At 47.5% G+C, this 21,087-nt stretch overlaps 1 protein-coding gene across 7 annotated transcripts in view; it reads left to right on the top strand.

Annotated features, from left to right (window-relative positions):
* Nucleotides 1–3,207: 3,207 nt before the first annotated feature.
* The window catches only part of CDON (cell adhesion associated, oncogene regulated), a 148,066-nt gene continuing 130,186 nt past the window's right edge, over nt 3,208–21,087 (top strand). For 3 of the 7 annotated variants that reach the window (XR_004950795.1, XR_004950794.1, XM_036220443.1), the window contains exons 1-3: nt 3,209–3,347; nt 9,077–13,401; nt 14,102–14,178. The gene's annotated coding sequence lies outside the window, so the exon portion shown is untranslated. Of the gene's footprint in view, nt 3,348–9,076; nt 13,402–14,101; nt 14,179–21,087 lie in introns of all 7 variants that reach the window. The other 4 variants (XM_036220438.1, XM_036220436.1, XM_036220437.1 and 1 more) reach the window with 3 other exon arrangements.

Raw genomic sequence — 21,087 nt, 5'->3', positions numbered from 1 at the left:
GCTTTTGAGAAATGTCACCGTGTCCCCAGAGTGCCATGGAGGTGGCTGGTGCTTCAGTGGTACTCCTGCCTCTCTAGCTGTCAAGCACCACCCCTAGCCTCTGTGGAGAAGGAGAGAGTCCCTGAGAACCTGCCCATCAGTGGACCCCAGAACCACACAGGGGGATTGGACATGCTTTGGGAGTGAAATGTGTGCTTCTCAGAGACTCTGTTTCCCCACGTTCTGCACCTGCTACCTTAAACATGTTTCGTACAGACTCTGTTCCTATTTAGTTATAAGGAGCGAAACGAAAACTTTGTGTTTAATGAGGACTTGAGTTAGGGCCATGTGTTGGAACCATAGACAAACCAAAATTATGCACCGAGAAAAACTGAGACAGGAGACTCTTTAGCCCAAGAGGAGAGAGAACTACAGGGCCTGGGACTTCATTTATTTGAAATCTTTTCGTCCCTACCATAGCTGTCCTCATATTCACTTTTTACATGTGAACGGGTTTCTGCCTCTTGTGACCAAAAGATTTTTAATCAGAAGGGAGGGAGCACCTTAATATAAAAGTCCCCAAATAAGCCCAACTCAAATAAGGTTGGACGACAGCTGCTAGTGGGCAAAGCACATTCCTGCTCTGTCGAGGCAGAGAAGGGACTTCTGAGGGTGGAGAACTAGGGCTGCTGTTATCTAGTGTGATGTCGCCGGAGAAGGAGAACTCTGCCGCCAGTCTCTACTGCCTCCTTCCATCTTCCTTTAAAGAAAATACTCAAATATTGAGGGGTACCTTACGTTGGGAAGTCCTCTTTATCCTGTTTCATCTCCTTGAGAATGTATTTATTTGTTTATTTATTTCCCCCTCTTTAATCCCCCACCCCCTTCCCACTTCTACCCCTGACCCATGGACATTGCAATTTCCCCTTAAGAACTGGATGTCTGAAGGAGGGGCATCTCCTCCCACATACTCACTGGTACCCCCGGCGCACTCGGAGAGCCTGGCGCACTTGGCGGGGGGCCTGGTGCACCCAGGATATGGTCCATGGCTCCACCGGGGGCACGAATCCAGGACCTTCTGCATGTAAAGCAAATGTGCGAACCACTACACTATGGAGCCACCCCCTCGAGAATGTATTTAATAGGATGAATGAAACTTTACCTGGTAGGGAAACATCTAGTGTATCCATTGCTATCTTACGCAGTATTCTCCTCTCCCTTAGAAATACCATCGTGTGTGTGTGTGTGTGTGTGTGTGTGTGTGTGTGTGTGTGTGTTGGGAGGGCTGGGATGAGAAGATAATGGAGGGACGGTCAGTCGATTGCCAGAATGCAGGTTTGAGGGGACACAGACACAATCAGCTCCACCTCTATTGGCTCAAGGACTTCAGGGTTTTGGAGGGAGGTGACAGACCCATGAGTATGCCCCACAGTGGCTCCAAGCAGAGAGAAACCGGTCCACCTCAGGACTTCCAGGCACCCTCCCATCTGGAAGACAGAGCTATATCTTGCAGCAAAGCTACATCTGCCAGCCAGATGATCGGTACCTGTAAAACTTCCCACATCAAACCTTGTAGGGCTAATGCCTCTTCCAGAGCCTGCTGATAACAGGAAAAACAATTCCAGAACTATATTTCCCAAAGGACTTTGAGATTCTTGCCCTTGAGAACAGAGCGGGGAGTCTGATGCCCGAAAACATCCCCAGAGGGACTGGCCGCAGTACGAGATGGCCAGGATGGACAAGGATTAGGAAACAAAAGCAAATTCTCAAAAAAGAGGTCCCTCCCTCTCTTATAATAAAAACCCATACGATTAACTGAGTGCCTTTGACATGCCAGGTCTCTTCCAGACATTACTTCATCCCATTCTCGCAATATGTATTCTTTCCCTCGTTTTACAGAGGGAGAACCCACAGCTCTGAGAGGAGAGGGCGAGTGGGTTTTCAAAAATCACAGGATTGCCATCCTGCCTGCTGCTTAATGTCTAAGTGAAATGAAGTCACCTTTCAGATATCAGGCGACTGACTACTCTGCAACAATACTGATAAAACTGAGCTCCGAGAGACAAAGTCAGCTCCAAACCTCAGGGGTGGCCTCGGAACCGACAACAGAATGGGAAATGAAAGGCTATGAGCAGAGTTCCTGAGACACAAGTGTCTTTTTTAATGCACACACCAACGCCAAACCATGTGCCAGGCCTTGGGGAGTAGTCCTTGGGGAGCTGTGTGCTTTTGGAGACACTGTTGCTCAAATAGTTTGATTCTTCTCTGGCAACAACCTTCAGGGCTGTGGCGTGTTCCTCCAAAAAGTCTTCAGTTGTGGCAAATCATTCTTTCCAGTCCCTTGGGGCAGGTTTGATTGGGGGGAAGAGCCAGAAGTCATTTTAGATTTGGGTGAGTAGTCAGACTGGGTTTTATTCTTTAGAGTCCAACCAAGTAAGGTGTGACCCTAATGCAGAAAAGTGCCCAGTGTTGCAAACAACACAGTGGAGACCTTGGGGTTCAGTTGAGGGACTGAAATACAGGAGTGTGGGGGAGACCTTGAAAAGACCTGAAGGGTTCTTCATAGGGAGAGACGCGATCAAACCCAATCAGGGCATAAGTAAAAACACACACAGTTCCATAAAGTGGATTGGGAAAGATGCCACATTAATAAAAAGGGAAAATGGAGAGGAATGTGTGAGGAGGGAGCCGTTAAGAAAATGCAAGTGCCTATAAACTCAGCTCCGCAAAACTCCCCGCCCCCTCAGTCATGGCTCCAACTTCTTCTTCATTAGACTTGAGAAAAGCCTTTAAGAAATCATCCTGTTTGTGGAGGCAGCAGAGGGTGGAACGGAACACCTGGCTCACGTCTCGCCTTTGCTGATCCTCTGTGTGTCCCCTGCTCAGGCACTTCTCTTCCATGTGTCTGTATATCTGTCTGCCCCTGAGTAATCACATTCCTCCCAGAAACATCTTACTGGGAGTATTGCAGTCTTGACAGGCCAGGATGCTTGCTGCAAGGGGGTTAGAGTGGTCCCGGGTGCAGCGAGGACCATTGTTTCTAGTGTATTCTGAAATAATATTTATGTAATAGGAGTCATTTTCCCCTTCAGGTCCCCAAGTTGGCCTTGGGGACCAGCCAGTCTGTTGGCAGCTGGCCAAAACCTTATCACTTTTCCAAGCCCCAACCAAACAGGAAATGGGCTTGAATGGTTAGCTCTCAGTTGGAACTTCCTGAGAGTCAATAATCAGAAATGCAAGAACCTAAAAGAGTTTGGTGGGAAGGAGCAGACCGGTTCTGCACTCTGGAAGAGCTTCGTTTTAAGGAGTAGCTGGGAGAGACACTGACACAAGCATGAAAACAAAACCGAGGGGAAATACCTGGGAAGGTAAGTGCACTGGCAAAATTACCAAGTAAGCACGCGGTACTTAGGATGCCGGAAAGAAAGAAAGTGAATAGACTAGGTAGAGTCTCGCGGTATCACTCATGGCAGTTATGGGGAGAAGATAAGTCTTGTGGCAGAGATCAGAAGCCAAGAGAAGGACTAGGATCGCTGTGGAAATGGGAGGTGGGGTGATATTTGAACTTGGGTGACAGCGTTTGCCGTACTTGGTAATGTGCAAGAGACAGCTGAGCTCAGGAGACGGGGTGTAGAATATGTCTTGCTGAAGTGGAGGGTTCAAATTAGTGCAAGTTGTACAAGCAGTTTGTGCAAGTGGTGGCGTCTTTTCCAGCCTAGCAAGATTGACTCCCCAATCTGAGATGATGGTGAAATGCTTTCATGCCCTGTTCCCACCCTCTGGGGGTTGTGGTCAGATGTAGAGCTGGACTGATTGTCTTTGCTCAGGAGTCTGTGCTGATATCCAAAGAGCAGGAAGCAGCTGAGATGCTGCCAGTTAATACTGCAACCCGAATACCCACTAAAGCAGGCTTGGCTGGGACCTGACACAATTCGCATTGTTCTGTCGGACAGCTGGGAGCAGCTGCAGGGCCCCTGGGTCTCTCCGAGCACAGGGATCATGAACAGCCTTCAGCCCAGCTCAAAGACATCCTGTGAGATCAGGGAAGTGCCAGCCCGTCTGGCGTGGTATAGGGGTTGGGCAATAATCAACAGTCAATGAAAATCAGGGACAGAGACCTTTAGGAGCTCATATTCTTACCCAAAAGAGATCACAAGGACATGTTGTGGAAGGAGCCAGAAACGAGGAGACCTGCTGGGGCACAGGGTCCTCTTCTCATTTTTGGAGCAGCTTGCTAAGTGGTTCCCACTCCCAGCCCAAGATCCAGGTGACATTAACATGCAACAGGCCAAGTTGTTTTCCAAAGAGGGAGCCCAACCAGGAACTGAATCAGAATCATATAGTTTTAGAGCAAGATGTGACCTCAAATATTATCCAATTTCTCATTTTCACATTATAATGCCTAGAAAAGTGAGGTAAACTACCCAAAGTCACACTGTTCCTTGGTGTCAGAGCCAGAACTTACGATCCGGATCCCTTCTCTTGAAGGCCAGTGGTCAGTCAGTCACTACTCTGGATGAAGCCATTCTACCCAGCCCTCTCCAGAGGGTGGCATGGGTGAAAACTAAGGTGAAAGGTGAAAGGGGCAGGAATTGGGTAATAAAGTGTGTACATTTCAACACAAAGTGATCAACATACAATTGCGATACAAAATCAGAGGCACATAGGCCTTGCAGATTTGAAGGAGTGAGCGGCGGTGGAGAGAGATGGGGCTAGGAGTCCACAGACGTTAGTTTAGGTTCCTGTCCTACCACTTGCTCATTATGTAACTGTGAAAACATTAGCTAACCTTTCTCAGCCACGGTGTATTCATCTGTTAAATGGAGCTAAAAATACTGTAGGATTCTTGTGAGAAATAGCGTATGGAAAAGTACTCTGCACACAGGAATGGGCTAGACAAACAGGTGTAATTACGATTCTGAGGGGTACGATTTTCAAGGGGTAGGTGGCTGAGTTTCAAGGGGCAGGAGGCTGGAGTAGTTATAGCGGGGATTCTCCTAGCTTTATGAGCTTCTCAGTAGAGAGAGAAAACTAATCATTGACAAGAGTTTTAACTTCATCTTAGATATGTTTAGATTCAGTGACCAAAGCTGAGTCAGGTGGGGCAAAATTTAAGGCCCAAGTGGAAATTTGGCTGCCCAGTGAGGAGTCTTCCTGGCAAAGATTCCCAGCCTCCGTTTGTGCTCCCAGAGTCCTGGCCTTCCCTGAGAGGGCACCTCTCACAGAGGGAGTGAAACCTGATACTCTCAACCTGAGCAGAATCCCTCTCAGCTGTCTTGGGGGGGTGGGGGAGGGAGAGGGGGAGGAGTGGAGTCAGGAGAAGAGGTGAGGAAAAGGGAGCTGCCTGCCTGCCAGTCATGAGGCCCACGTGCGTCAGCCAAAGCCACTTGGAGCCACTTGGACAAAGTGGCTTTGTCCTCTCTAGAAGTATCCTCTCTAGAAGGCCTGATGGCACTGCCCTCCGGACTTTTGGTACCAGCCTTGGGAGGGAAGTTCCGGCTCAGGTTTTAAACTAGGGGTGCAGGATGGAGTACCTAGAAGGGAAGGGTTTGGAGAAGGGAGGTCCCTGTTGTGATCCAGCCCAGAGCAGCGGCCTTTCATAGGTAAAAACCCTGCTGTGCAGGCTGAGGTCATTCCTGGCACAAGGTCCCACTCCTTGCAGATGCCTGCAGGTCTGTTTTAATATCTGCAGCAACCACATTCCTAAGCAGGGTGGGTAAGAGACTTTCTGGACAAGACTGCTTTCCATCAGAAATTATTCCAATTCACCAGGGTCAGATATTTGAGAGAGAGCTGTTTTTTCTTTCTTTCTTTCTTTCTTTTTTTTCTTTTTTTCCTTAAGGAAGAAAATAAAATTTAGAGAAAATGACTAAATGCATGAACCAGAAGCAGAGCAAGGTCCGGAGGACTGGAGAAGGGAGGACCTGAGGTTCTAAGAGAGGGAGAGAAAGGAGAAAAAGGTATAGGCAGTGGGGGCTGGGAAAGAGCCCTCTTTTTGGTCCAGCCTAGCCAGGCCATTCTCAGACCCTGATGGGTTTACCTGCTGCCATTAGTTATCCATTCATCCATTCTACCCACACTTGATTTCTGCTCTGTGCCAAGTGCTGTGCTAAGAAGACAAAGCAGTTGTATTAGTTGTCTATTTCTGGATAATGAATTATCGTAAGACTTAGTGGATTAAAACGACACATGCATATCATCTCACAGTTTCTGGGGGCCAGGAATCTGGGCACAGCTTGGCTGGGCCCTCTGCTCAGGGTCTCACAGGCTGCAAGCAGGGTTTGACTAGGGCTGAGCCACGTCTGAAGCTCAATTGGGAAAATTTCTTTCCAAGCTCAAGCAGTAGTTGGCAGAACTCAGTCCCTCAAGGGCTGTTGGACTGAGGGCCTCGGTTCCTAGCTGGCTGTGAGCCAGAGGCTGCTCTCAGTTCCTTGCCACGTGGCTTCTCCTCCATGGCGGCTTGCTCCTCAAAGTGTGCAAGTTGAGAGGCAGCAGAGAGTCAGCTAGCAAGTTGGAAGTCACCATTTTATGTAACCTAATGTTAGAAGTGACACCTCAGTGCTTTTGCCATATTCTATTGGTTAGAAGTAAATCACCCACACTCAAGAGGAGGGTGATACACTGGGCTGGGAATACCAGGACTTAGGAACTGTCAGGGACAGTCCTATTAGAGTCTGCCTGATACAGAATCAGATTGTTTCCCACCCTCAGGCGTGATGCTAGGTTTTTAAAATACACTTTTGCTTTTAATAACTATTAAGTAGGTATTTTTATCTTCTTTTTAGGCAAGGAAACAGAATCTCAAAGAGATCATAGTTGTGAGAGATCTAGGAGTTTTTGATCAGACTTCGAAAGCTTTGCTCTCCCCCTCCTTCATCATATGCCTCCCAGATAAATGGCAATATACCATGAGAAGTGCTATAACGGTCCCTCTGGGGCACTGGGGAAGGCTTCTCAGAGGCGGTCACATGGAAGGAGCAGTGCACATGACAACGGCAGGACTCTAGAGGGAGTTCAGAGAACAGGAGAGATGCAATCCTTTGCTCCTGAGGAGCCCTTGAGGCTAAGTGGGGAACCAGGACCAAGGAGCAGTCTCCGGGCACTTGCTGGGAATGGCAGCAAGTGCAGACGGAACAGCTGTTTGAGAGAGCTCCGAAGAGATGTGGAAGCCAGTGGCTGTTTAGATTAGTTTTCTAATTGGCTGAGTGTTAGCAAAGCCTCTTGTGTATACAATGGGAATAGTTAATCTTGTCTATTTGTATATCCACTCATGTTCTGTCACTCCCTGATCTTCTCAGCTGTCTGCCTCTTACTGTAGGTTTCAGGCTAAGAGAGGGTTTAAGGATGCAGGACTCTTCCTATGGCCCCCAGCACAGGTGGGCAGCAGGAGTACAGCAATAGAGAGGTAGATGATTCCAGCACCTCCCCCCTCAACCTGCCTCCACCCTCTTCAGTGCCCGCCTTCCTTGCCATAACAGCCCCCAACATTCCCATCCGGCCGCCCTGCCCGCAGCGCCTATCTTGACCCCACACCCATTCCAGACATGGAAACCCATACATCTGCAGGAAATGGCCTTCTGTATATCACCTTACAGCTTCGTGACAAATCTGAAAGTTAGGCTTCATCGTTCCAAATGAGACACCCGAGAGAGGGAAGTTAGCTAACTTGCCCAGTGTCACACACACAGCTAGTAAGTGGCCGAGCCAAGACTTGACCTTAGGTCCAACACTGTGACTTTCTTGCGTTGTCTGTCAGTTTGATCCATCCACATGGCAAGCTCATATATCTCCTTGCTCAAGAAGTCATAAAGGCTCCCCTTTCCTGACTTGCCCATCTATCCACATGTTTCTGACTACCTTTCAGGCCCTTTAGTTCTCCCCACAACCCATGAACCCATCTCAACTCTATTAGGGGCTTCTGCAGTAATGATGCCAGGTTCCCTAATTCCCTGAAACATCCCAAGTTTATTGGTTCCCTCATTAATCAGATTGTAGATGCCTTTAGATCTGGGGCCAAGATATGAACTTCTCCCACCATAGTCTTAACCCAGGTACAAAGCAAATATTTATGCCTTGATTGATAATGAAAGAGGGAAAGATGAAGATAAGGCTGGGAGGACTTCTGAGGGTGTGAAGGTCCTCATTCAGTTGCAGAAACGACCATCCTGTCTGAGGGGGCTCCTGCCTGCGTCTCCCCCAGCCACTTTCTCCCCTGGAACCCTATCTTAGGCTTCTAGGTATCTGTTAATTATTTTCTTTTTTTTTGTGACCTGAGTGTGGTCAAAATTCCATCTTGTAATTACTCTAAGCTCAGCTCAGCCAGTCAGACATGCTCTTAAACACACATTTGGGAGGAGAGGGCAGAGGAAGGAGTAGTTTTTTATATACGGTCATGCTCATGACAAGGACTTGGCAAGAAGATCTACGCTTCAGAAATGCTCGACAAATGGGACCGACATGACCAGATTTGTTTTTGAGGATTATCGTTCAGAGAATTATAAAATGATGCCTATACGAATGAGGTAAACAAGAAACTGGAGGGGTGCTGGAGTCCCCAACCTCCACCAATCTTATATATAACTATAGTTGCTATTAATTAAGTACTTTCTATTTGCCAGACTCATTGCAAAATGCTCTACAAAAAGGGTCACAGTCTTTAAAGCAGTTCTATAAAGGAGGAAGAGTACTCTCCGTGTTGGAAACTGTGGCTCCCAGATTACTGTGTTCAAGATTACACAGTAATTTTAAGAGTCGGGGTGTAAATCCAGGCTGCCTGACCCCAAAACCTTTGCCTCAATCTCTAAGATCAGTGGACGGCCTCACAGATTTTGCTTAGAAGGACTTAATAAAATGCCTGTTCCTCCTCTCAGGCTGGGGCCTGTGGTGAGAGGGAGAGAAAAAAGAGAAACTCGAGATTGAGAGTCCTCCTACTTTTCCAAGAAGGGCCCAAGGTCTGGATTCCTTCTCCGCCTAGCACTGTCCTTTTCTTTGCAACTTTGCAGAAGTGGGCCGCTGGCAGGAAAGTTGCATTTTTGAGGCTCCAGGCTGCCTTCTTATCTCAGGGAGCCTTGATTTACATTCCTCTATCTTATCTCAGCCCAGGGCATTGGTGATGGATTTCACCTTCGGCATTTGAAGAGGTTGCTCCGTGCCAACAGCACTCCCCCGAAGACAGATTGAGGAGACAGCTCTGGGCTCCCCATTCTTGGATCCACCCTTCACTTCTTGCCTCCCCCAGCTCAGGTGGAGAGAGGAGGATGCTGCACTGTCTGATAGCAGAGGGTGAGGTGGCCCTTGCAGCTTAGCCAGGATAAAACTGCCTTTCCCCAGATCTGGCCCAAACCAATCCTTACTTGAGACGTGTTGGAAGAATAGGAGGAAGAAATAATAGTAGTAGCAATGTAGTACTTTTCTCTTTGTCAGGATCGTTTCTATGTGTTTTGAAGTTTCATCTTTACATCGACAGCTTTCGTATTCCATTTTTACAGTTGAGGAAACTCAGGCAGGGCTAGGGTCACACAGACAAGTGAAGAGTTGGGTGTCCAACACCAACTTTCTGACTTAAGGCCTGTGCATCTTTCGTGAAACATCAAGGAGGAGAGTTTTACCTTTTGGAAATACATCTCCCCCACCCCTTCTCCTTATTTTTACTTCTTCAAAACAGAGATGTAGCTTAGATCAGGGCAGATTATTTTGCTGTGGTGGACTCAAAGAAAGGGAGCATGACCAGCAGGAAGGGAGCCAAGATCTGAGTTAGGTAGACTTGAGGTGGAAAGTCATACTCAGAAGGGAGAATCCCTTGGAGATACATTCCTTGGGAAGTCAGTCCCTTCTCATGCCTGGATGAGAATCAACAGTGAGACAGTCTCTCAACAAATAAGTATTGAAACTCTTCAGTGGGCCTCATATGTGGCCAGAGACCAGAACTCAAGAGAAAGGAAGGTGAGTAGCATATCAAGGTTCTCTGTGTGCTAGACATAGGGCTAGGAAATTTACTGATTTGATTGGATTTGTGTAACAGTCTTATAAGGTGGATTTCTCTATCCTCGGTTCAGAAGAGGCTGAGCTCAGGAAGATTAGTTAATTTGCTCATGGTATCATAGCTTGTAAGTTGTAGAAATCTAATTCAAATCCAGATTATATGACCCTAAATCTATTAGTAAACTAGAAACCTCTCTTTCTCATGTATCCTGGAGCATGTGTATGTGCGTGGTGGGGGGGATGTAAATGGGAGACTTCACCTGTAGTACCACAATAGCACCTTATAGATGATGACCTAATCAGCCATGTAAGGGAGAAGTAACCTCTACTTCCTAACCCACTCTATATAGACTGAAGACTTAGGGGGAAAAATAGTGTGGACTTGGGAAGGAATGTATCTGCTAAGTATTCCTCATGGTTAATTGGGCCCAAATTCATAACCATAGTCCAGCAGCCATTACTGACAGAGGCTTCTCACTCACGCTGCATTTCAGGGAAAAGCCACAGACTGAGCTGACAAGTCTTCTGCACTGTGCTCCTGTCATCTGAATCAATTATTATAAGGGAGTTCCTGGCATTGTCCTTCGACCAGTGGGTTAAGACCTACTCTGCCCAGTGGTAACTGTACCACTATATCTTCATTTGCATCTACACTGACCAGTCAGAACTGCTCCATAAGGACCAAACCTGAGGCTCCATTTTCTCTGGTGCAAACTATTCTTCTGAATAAAATGTCTCTTCTTTCCACACCCCATATTGGGGACTTTCATTGACAATAAGATTAGTTAGCAAGAAGGGTTCTTAAGTTATGGGGACCAAAACGACTGAAATTATATTTACAGACTGGCCCAAAGTACACAAATTCATTGAACAGGACCCAGGGGGAAACTAATGAAGGGACAGGCTTCTTGAGAAAAGAGGAATTGGGTAGTTAGATGGAGTTTGCCAGTGGCTGTTACAGAAAATGCATCTTTACTGGGGTTAAGGAGACCTGGGTTCTAGTCCCAATTTTGTCACTCACCAGCTGAGAGGTCTTAGGCAAATTGCTTCCTCTCTGCGAGCCTCAGTTCATTCATTTGTAAAATGAAGGATTGTACCAGCATTATAAGACTTCTTACACCTCTAATACACTATGAGTTTTGAATTATTAGTGCCCCACCACCACCAAAAACAAACAAGCAAGCAAACAAACAAAAACTTTACCTTCCCACAGGGAAGGTAAAGAAGGTTAGAGTTTTACCTCCGACCAGGATAAGTTAGGGGCCAATCTACCTGAAAGGTAATAATGGACTAATTAGCGTTAATCAGATCTTTTCGAGCCTATGAAAGTGTTTTATTTTAAGGTAGCTATGGCCCCCAATTCCCAAACTTCATCTCTGTAGACCATTTGATGCAGCCTTTGGAGCCATCAGAGAAGCTGCGGTGTGCGAAGGCAGCTCATCCTGGAGGAGGATGGAGAGCTGGGAAGCCACCACTTTTGTGGGTAATTTCAGCTCCCCAGTGGGCTGGCCGTGTCCCACCCAGGCTTAATTTGCACTGCTAATCTGTTATGTCTTTCTTGGTAATTCAGCACTTTCAGACAGTTATGGTTAAATACTGTTTATTTTTCTAAACCTCACAAGAATCCCATAATACAGCAAAGGAGTAAGCAGAGAAAAAGAGGGAGAGAGGAGAGTTTTTCTAGAAATACAAACTCAAGGTTCAAATGGTCTTCCCCATCCCCATCTGTAGGACAGCTGTTGTGGCACTCTGTTCATCCTGAAAGCCCCAGTATTCAATCTTAAGAATCTCTTTCTGGCTCCTCTCCCACCATCATTCCTTTGAGAGAATGTGACCTTGACATCAAGGAGTGGAGAGCTGCCAGCTACTGCCACCTGACACGAAGCCTCATCGCCCCTGCCTATCTTTTTCCCCTTTCCATCCTTGCTATGGAGTCAAGATAGGGGTCATTCCTTCCTTTTATCTGAGGTTATAGCGGGGGAAGTAAGGGTTGGAAAAAAGAGAGTTCTTTACACGGCTGATTAAGAGGAAGTTTGGGGTCTGGCTGGGCCAGCCCTAACCTAACCTAACTTAACCTAACCTAACCTAACCTAACCTGGGGCCACAGGTAGGCTTCTTCTTTTCTTCCCCAGGAGGTTGCCATGTGTCTAATTACCTAGCTCTAGCTAGAGCACTTGAGAGAAATTGGTGTCAATGAATTTTTGCTGAATTAATGAATAAATGGATTACAGCTTAGAGAACTAAAGAAATTTGACCAAGGAACAGGAAGAGAGGCCAGCATTGTTTAGCTCACCAAATGCCCTCATGCCCCTTGGGAAGAAGAAAGATAAATAGGGAAGAGGCAGAAAAGGATGAGTTTAAATTGAGGCACAAAGGATTTAGATCTAGATAAGTCAGATTTGAAAAGGCCCTTAGTTATCATCTCATCCAAGTCTTTACTTTTTTTCAGGGGACGGCACTGAAACCCCAAGGGAATAGGAAATTTAGTGACTTCCTTAAGATCACAGAGCCAGACTGAGGCCTTGGGTCTCCTTGACTATTTCGTCCCTGACAAAATGTTGGTCTCCTCTTCTCCATATTCACCTCAAATTCATTCATTCCAGAAAACCACCCACCACTTAACCTGGGGATCCTCTCTTTTGGGCTTCTTAACATTAAAAAAGTAATCCAAATTTACCTTGAGTTCACTGTCCTTGAAATCATTTTGGCATTTTGCTGTGTGGCTTGAAGACTGCCTTCGCTTAAACAGAAAGGATAGGGGAAGGTGGCAGACGGTAGCCATGTTGGGCCAGTTGTACCCCAGGCTGGCCCTGTGAGAAGTCTAGCTTGAGATATTACCACGGTGCCAAATCTGGCCTCCTAGAAATTTGCCCCAATGGTCTGCAGTCATGAGTATTAATGCGGTCTTGAGCAGAGGGGTTCAGACCTTGTCCAATGATCAAGGACTAGGACACAGACATACATTTTACCAATTGATCATGACTTGGGTATCCCAAATGGGACCCATCATTCCCCAGTGCCAGCCTAAGATTTTCTAACCAAGTATACAATTAGAGGAAAATGTAATCCACATGTATCTGACTCACTGATCTCTAAATTATGCTAAAGTTTGATTCTGGAAATAGTTTGAGATATATATGTCTTTACATTTCATGTTTTTAACTTTTGGATTGGTGAGTGGGCCAAGACAAAATAGTTACCCTGAGAGATGGAAGGGAACTCCGAGTGGAGGCAGGACCTGCAGGATGGGCAGCATGGCAGGGAGCATGCCCAAATCCGAAACATGTCTTAATTAATATAACCCACAACTCCCTTCTGCTTCTACTTCTGGGATGCTGAGCCCTACTGAAGAAAATCACCCAGACTGGAACATGGTGTCACCACAGATTTGTGGTATATGACCTCTGTTGCCTTCCCAAGAGGACCGAGCAATCCCATCGGGTGAGTTCCCAAGACCATTCCAGACCTTACTCACTCTTCTCAAGACTCCAAACCCTCTTTCTCAACCATTTTTTGTTTCGTAGAGAGAAGAGAGTCCTTCAGAAAAGAATTTTCTCTCTACACACCTATCTGCCTCAGCAACCTTCCTCCTCAGCAACCTTCTTCCTCAATTCAGGCTGAAGGGGCCAGCCCAGCTTCAGAGCTCTCTGTTGTTCCAGCCGCATCATCCTTCCACCTCTCTCTGCCAGGTCTGCTTCCTTTGCTCCCTCACTCAGCATGTGTTGTTCCCAAGATCGCTCCAGTAACTCTGAGATGTAAAAATCTCAGAGTCTGTTTCCTGGGGAGCCCAACCTGAGGTAAGGGAGAGTGTTTCCGGCAGAGGGAACATGAGATTGGGATTCGTTTCTTCTTGTGTCCTCTGGGACCTTGTTTCACTTTCCCCTCTTTTTTCCTGAATCTTCAAATTCCACCTCTGCTTAATACATACATACATACATACATACATACATACATACATACATACATACATAATATACATATATGTGTGTGTGTGTGTGTATTCAAGTCTTTCTTACATTAAAATGTGAAAATTAAAGCTTCCTTTCATCCAAAGGACCTCTCTGGCTATTACTCCAGACATCTTCCCTCTCAGTCAAGCTCTTCAGAAGAGTAACTAGTATTTATTCTCTTCCTTTCACAGTTATTCCCCTATTTATTTTGGTCTGGCATCCACTATCAACACTGAAATCCACTATCAACACTGAAAAGTCACCACCGGTAGGAGTTTTAAAGTCTACTTCTTATTTGACTTGTCAGCAACATTTGATACCATTGCCCTTTCTTTCAGTCTTTGCTCCTTTGGTTTGTGTGACCTGCTCTTTCCTGAATCTCTTTCTACTGCGTTGGAAGATTATGTGCAGTCTCTTCAGTGCTTCCTCTCCCCATGACCAAACCCATAAATGTTGGCTGGGATTTTCCACACTTATCCATGGCTATCTGCGCCTTCTTGTTTCACTCTACACATTCCTTACTCCTCCTAGCTAAGCTACATCCTCTTGCCCATTACCCAAATCTACACTTCCAGCCAAGGCCTGTCTTCTGCATTCCACCTCAAGTTCTCTGAGATAAAGCAGGGCTCATCGACAGAGCTCTCTATCCTTGAATCTTTTCATCTTTCTGAAAACCCCCATCTCAGAGGGCACTGTTCACATTTTTCCAAGACCTCTGCCTCATCCCTAACATTCAATCAGTCAACAGGTCCTGCCAACTTGACCTCTTAAGCGTCCATCCCTCCTCTCTAGCCTCATTTCTACAACCTTAGTCCGGGCTCTTACTTCTTGATGGCTATTGTTACACTCTCCTAACTGGTGTTCTTTCAGCCAGTCTTGACCATGCTCAATCTATACTATACATAGCAGCAAGAGCAATATTTTTATAAAACAAATCTCGTCCATCACTACCTTACTTAAAATTCTTCAGTAGCCTCTCATCACTCTCAGGATATAATCTAAATTCTTCAGCATAGCATGAAAAATCCTGTATGATCTGATTCCTGTCTGTCAGTCCAGCCTCATTTCTCCTTCCCATTCATCCTCTTTATGCTACAGCAATACAGAAATCCATTGTTCTAACTCCCAGGACATGGCAGATTTTCTTATGGCTCTGAATCTTTGCCCTTGCTTCTTCCTCTGTCTATGCTGCCATTTCTTGGCTTGTCTGGCAGGAAAATGCCTATTTGTCTTTCCAAGTGGAGCTCGTGCAATGTCTCCTTCTGAAAGCCTTCCACGATTTCTCAAGGTGGGTCTGCGTGCTCTTTTCCTTACCTCCCTCCACTGCACTCAATATCTGCCTCCATTAGAATAGTGATCTTATGCACCGTAACTACTAATTTGAAGTAGGAGCTTCTGCCCACCTCTTTAAATCTAAACTACTTGAGAGCAGTGCCCATATCTTTGCATCTTTGTATCTCCTATACGAAGTACAAAGCATAGCATATAATAGGCACTCAATAAATGTTTGACTAGTAATCATGCCTAGCTTTTATTGAGCAATAAGGCCGGCAAAGTGCTATGCACTTTATTCTCCATTATATCATTTAGCTCACACAATTACAATTACCCTATGAAGTGGGCGTCATCCCGTTTTAAAGATGAGAAAAGTGAGACTTAGAAATTTCAGGTAACTCTCTCAAGTGCAAGTGGCACTAAGGAAGTGTGAACCGTGATCTTACTTAAGCACGAGCATAGGATGCTTGCTGTTTGCAGCTGTTCACACTGGTAAACATTCAGTGTAAGGATGCTGGGTTACCTTCAGGAGATGCCTTATGCACTGTCTGTCATTTCCTGGTCTGCCCAGTGCTTGCATGGGCCTCTATGCTTTAACTCAGACCTTCATGGCTGCAACTGGTGAACAGGATTTTGACATTTCTGGTTAGCCAGTCTTTTCTCCTATATCAAAATCCCACAGTCCTGACCAGACTCTTCCAGATCTGACATCTGGTTTCCTGGTCTCCTGACTAAGAGTCTGCTTCCTGACCATGCAGACTTAGAGCCAACAATACTCAGCAAGGCTTGGTTCCTCAGACTTGTCTGGCCAGTAGGTCTGTCTTGGGTCTTCGGTCCTGTGGTGCACCTTAGTCTGCACCCCCAGTCACAATGTGGCTGCTTCTCATGTACACCCAGCATTGTTAGCCTGGCCCCAACACAACGCCCTCCTTGCCTTATTCTGAGTCTCCTTGCCCTGAGTTGAGACCTTGTCGCCTGCTCATGCTGACAGTGATTCAGGGACAAGAGGGAAGGAGAAGACAGAGAAGTGAGGGAACTGTTAGAAAGACCTGCAAGTGCTGGTCGGGAATATGCTGAGACTGAGAGGACAGGTGGGTCTACTTCTGGTGGTCCTCATCCCCGCACCCACAGTTGGAGAGCTCACACCTAACCCTGGAGCCCAAAACCCACTTTCTGTGCTTCTTGATCTCTGTTTCTCATTATGCCAAAGTCTCAATGCAAGTACCGGTAATGCTCTTGACTAATAGGACTAATATCCTGTGTTCAGCTGGTATTGCTATGTTAATGATCATTTGTACTTGATGTAATGATTATATTAACAACATGCTGTCCTTGGTGAATAAGACTTGAACTTTAGGAATATATTATGACTGGGACAGTGAAGCTATTTTAAATGATTTTTAAATGATAATGCCCCAGTTCTGAAGGTCACTTATATTATATACATTTTCACACATGTCATCTTGTTTCAGCTTGGTTAATGTGGCTTTTTTTTTTTCTTCTTTCAACAAAGGGGAGCAAAGCTCAAACTTAAAATCCTGACATAGTCATCCATCCAGGGCTAGTGAGAGAGACTTAATGTACAGCATTTAATTGATCTTTACAGCAACCTCAAAAGATAGGGATAGAAGAAGTTAGTTAGGTAAGTTGTCCAGTGTCCAAAGCTAATAAGAGAAAAGCCAAGGCCAGAAACCGGATGTGCCGGATGCCAGTACTGACGAGCTTCTGCCATGCTGCCCGTGCCGGGCCCGCTCTGGTCCACGTGGGTGTCCCCAGGTGTCTCCCGCCGCACTCTGTGTTTCAAAGCAGGGTGAAACACCACCACCCCTTCACTCCTAGTTGTCTTGATTTTCTTATGTGTTGAACTCAACTTCCTGGGGTTAACCTTCAGTCAGTCCCTTTAGGCCAGGATGATTTTGCCTTTAGCATTCCCCAGTGGGAACACAGGCTCTAGGTAACTGAATTCCCGCCTGGCTTACTGATGAGGAGGTACCTGGCAGTTAGTTGTGAGCTGGATGTCACAGGAAGCCACCCTTCCCAAGAAGGAGGTAAGGCAGCTTCTGGGAGGCTCCAAGGGAAGAGCAAGGCCATGTGGCAGCACATGTCACCCAGGCCACTGAGAATGTCATTCCAGGACTAGGCAGGAGACTTGAATTTCTAATTGTCATTTCTTGAGATTCTGCCATCTGGAAGGTGCTTGACACCTTTAACTATCTCTACCACCAAGGGCCACAACTAGTGAACATAATCCAATGGTTGGCAAGGGAAGAGCCTTTGATGGGGAAATTGAAGCAATTCCTGTCATGAGTTCAGGTTCTGCATCTACGTAGCCCATTCTCAAGATCTTGGGCAAGTCACCTTCTCATCCCAGGGCTTCCATTTGCTGAACTAGTTACTGGACCATCCTGAAGGTCCCCTTATTTCGCAGATGTTCCAGTTATCTCTCAGGGCTAACCTCCGGGTTCTTATAAGAGACCCTCCCACGTGGGCGGGCTTGTGGACTGCAGGAGCAAGCGTCAGGCTTGGGGTCTGGGTCTACCTGCTTCTGAAGTCCCAGATTGTCCCCACACCCTGGCAGTAGGTGGCAGTCTCAGTCACAATGTTGACTGTAGCCAGCACATTTGAGGCTGGGGCCCAGTAGGGCCTCCATGGACGGCTGGGAGCACCAGTGAGTGTATGTCAGCGAGTGTGTATAAGCATGCAGTGTGTGAGTGTTTATTTATTCTAGGAGCGGTTGCTAAGTCGGGGGTGTTTGCCAGTAGAGAGCTGCCTGAGTGCTGTGTTTGTTTACTTAGCAGAGTGCAGGGAGGGACAAGGGGAAAGACAAGTGCAGGCTACGTAGAATTAGCGCTGGTCTTGGGGGCCCCTTCGAATGGCCCCATTCTATGGGTACTGCTGGTTCTAGAGAGCCCCCCTCAGGAACACAGGCTCTGGTTTGCCTCTTCACCACCTGCTCATTCTCTAAGCCCCTTTCCAAGTGGGGTAAAAATTGCTCGTTCCCCACCAGTGTAGCTGGCTATCTTCCCTTCATGCTGGGGGTCTCCTGGCTGCATGGCCCTGAGAGAAAGTGGAGGAGAAAAAGGAGGGACAGTGATCTAATGAAAGAACAATGGGATTTGAATTTGGGCTTCACCAGTTAGTAACTGCATGGTCTTAGGCAAGTTACTTAACCTCGCTGGGGCTCGCCTGGTTCTTCATCTCTAGAATAAGGTGACTTGAGAGTTCCCTTGCAGTTGTTTCTTTCAAGAAGACTTGGAGACATATACCAGCTCCTTCCCATCCCACTGGACGAGTCAGCACAGACCCTGCTCCTCTAATTTCAGCCCCACTCCCTTCCCTGCCCAGAAGCATTCCTAGCACTTAGCTTAGGTTTGGCCCTTGCAACAGGAAGCACATCTGTGCAAAGCTGAAGTCCACTGCCTACAGGACCCATCCTCTGTCTTCCAAGTCATGTATTGGTTACATAGTCCCTGTCTTCAGGACAAAAAGAGAGAGCGTGAGAGAGGGAGGAGACAAGCCACCAGAGGCCCTGCTGACTCCCTTTCCACTCCTAGCCATGGGCCAGGAAGGCGTACCTCCCCAGAAGTTGGAGCTGGCTGAATCAGGCCCAGTACTTCCCAGCCCTGGGGACTCCTCAGAAGCCTCTGACTCCCTCCCCTGCCCTAAGGTCCCAGCAGTGTGTCTACAAGTCTCTGAGGGAGCACTGGATTCCCAGACACAGGCTGGCTGGCAGCCAGGGGTGGTGTTCTGGCTCCTGCAGCAGCCAGAGGGGGTGGCAGGAAGGCCCTGTTAATCCCCTGGGAGAAGGTTCCTTGGCGAGCAGAGAAGAGAGGCTGCCTGTACTCAGCCCTACCTCGGGGCCACGGAACACCATGCCTCAAATCTACCAGGCTGGCTCTGTGCCCTGCTGTTCTGCCCACACCCCCAGGGGCTTGGGCGGGGATGCCAGCTGGGCCTATAGGGGAGGGAAGGGAGACCAGGTTCTTCCTTTTCAGGTTATGACTCTTCCACAATCAATAGCTTGCCCCTCTTACTCTCAAGAACCTGGAGGAATTATGAAAAAAGAGGGTAGGTGGCACTTGGTCCCCTCCAGGCTTCTCTGGCTCCCATTAGCTCTCGGACGTTCCTGATAGTGTTTGGAGAAGCGGTCAGGACTGCCAGTCTCGGGGCTACTAACTCCTTCTCCTTCTCCTTATGCCATCGCCCCACCACCCGCTTCTGCCCCCAACACACACGTGTACTCACACAGTCAGCCTTCTGCCACCGAGCCTGCTTGTTGTTGTGATGCCACAAAGAAACACATGAAAAGCTGGAAAAATCACCCAGGGCCAAAAGGAATCAGTGTGGAAAACATGGGAGAGAGAGTAAAAACACATAAAGAAAAGGCAGTCGGCTGGGGAAGGGGTGTTCCACCTGGCAGACCTCCTCTGTACTACTGGGGAACCGCAACTAGGTCAAGGGCCCAGGCCCAGCCTTGGTCTGCCTTTCTTTCTGCTCACTCAGCTGGTGCGCCACCTGTAAGGGGCTGCCAGCCCCCTCACCCCCCAGTGGTTGTGCCCCAGTTCCAGATCTGAGAAATGAGATTCCTGCTTCCTTAAGCCAATCACTCCTCAGACTTGGCTGTTACTGAGTTAGGCTTCAAGGGTCAACCAACCTATCTCTTGTTTTCCCCTACCTTTCTCTGCCTCGCCTCCATCCACATCCCTTGCAGCATGGTACCAAAGGAAGACTTTGAACTTGCGATGTGAGTGGGGTGCATTTGACTCTTCCCAACAGCAAAGAGGAAGCAAATCTGGTTTCAGTTTGAGAGATCTCTACATTCCCAAGGGAGATGGTGCCACCTGCCTCATTTGAGGCTAGAGGGTCATTTAAGGGATGCTTCTTAGACTGGCTCAGTGCTCTCGAAGTAGGCAGGGCTAGCATTACAGTCCCAGGGGAGATGGTCAGAGGATAGAACTGGCCCCTTGGTTACCCCAGGTCATGTCTTGGTTCCAGCATTCCCAAAGGCAATGCTCTAAACCAAGCAATGTCCACTGTAGCCAGGTAGACTGTTCCCAAACCCATTTCTATCATAGATCACTTCCCAGAAACTTTCCAGGATGGGAAATCACAAATGAAGCTGCTTGTTTAGATCGGAAAAATCTGGATATAATGTTATTAGAGAAACCAGAGTCTCCTCACACGAACCTTTGCTTGCAACCCTCTCCCTGCTCCCTTGGCCCGTCCACTCCTCTCTGCTTGAGTCATGACAGCAATCAACAACTTGGACACAGAGCCTTACGCCTTGCCAAGTGCTCCCACGTGCCTCGTGACATTTACTCCTACTAACAGAGATAAGTCATCGTTAGCTCCACCCAGCAGAGGCGAGAACTAAGGCTCGGGGAAGTGGTGGGACCTGCCCGAGACTGTATGAGCCGTAGGCGGTGGACCTGACTTGCAATCTTGGGTTCTGTCTATGGAATCCTTTCTGCCAGTGACCCGGAGACATGCAGGGAACCAGAGCTCCTCAATCACTGGGTGGGAAGGGACTGACCTGACTGGCTTCTAGCTGGGCCTTTTGTGAGGTTTCAGCCCCCACACACCTGGGAACAGAGGGGGCTGGCGCTCGGCTTTCTGAGAGGCGCTTCTCCCTTTTGTGACTCTGCCGCACCTCTTTCCACTCCCCAGATCTCCTTCCTGTGTGCCTGCCAGGTGACAGCTTGTCTTCTCTCTCAGGAAGCCCTGCTCCTCCTGCGCTTCTCTGCTTCTTCTCCTGGACAGTCTTGCCCTTGCTTTGGGAGCGAAGGCAGGGTTACCTGGCGAAGGTGCCGGCATTGTCAGGGTGCCGGCTCCTAACCCTGCTGCCATATGTGCACTCATTTTACTTTTGGCTGTGCCGCGGAATCTGAACTCCGGTGGGGTG

This window comes from Rousettus aegyptiacus, unplaced genomic scaffold (genome assembly GCF_014176215.1).
Source record: "Rousettus aegyptiacus isolate mRouAeg1 unplaced genomic scaffold, mRouAeg1.p scaffold_m13_p_5, whole genome shotgun sequence".
Lineage (NCBI taxonomy): Eukaryota > Metazoa > Chordata > Mammalia > Chiroptera > Pteropodidae > Rousettus > Rousettus aegyptiacus.
The sequence above is the reverse complement of the archived record's forward strand: the minus strand, read 5'-3'. Positions and strand labels throughout refer to the sequence as shown.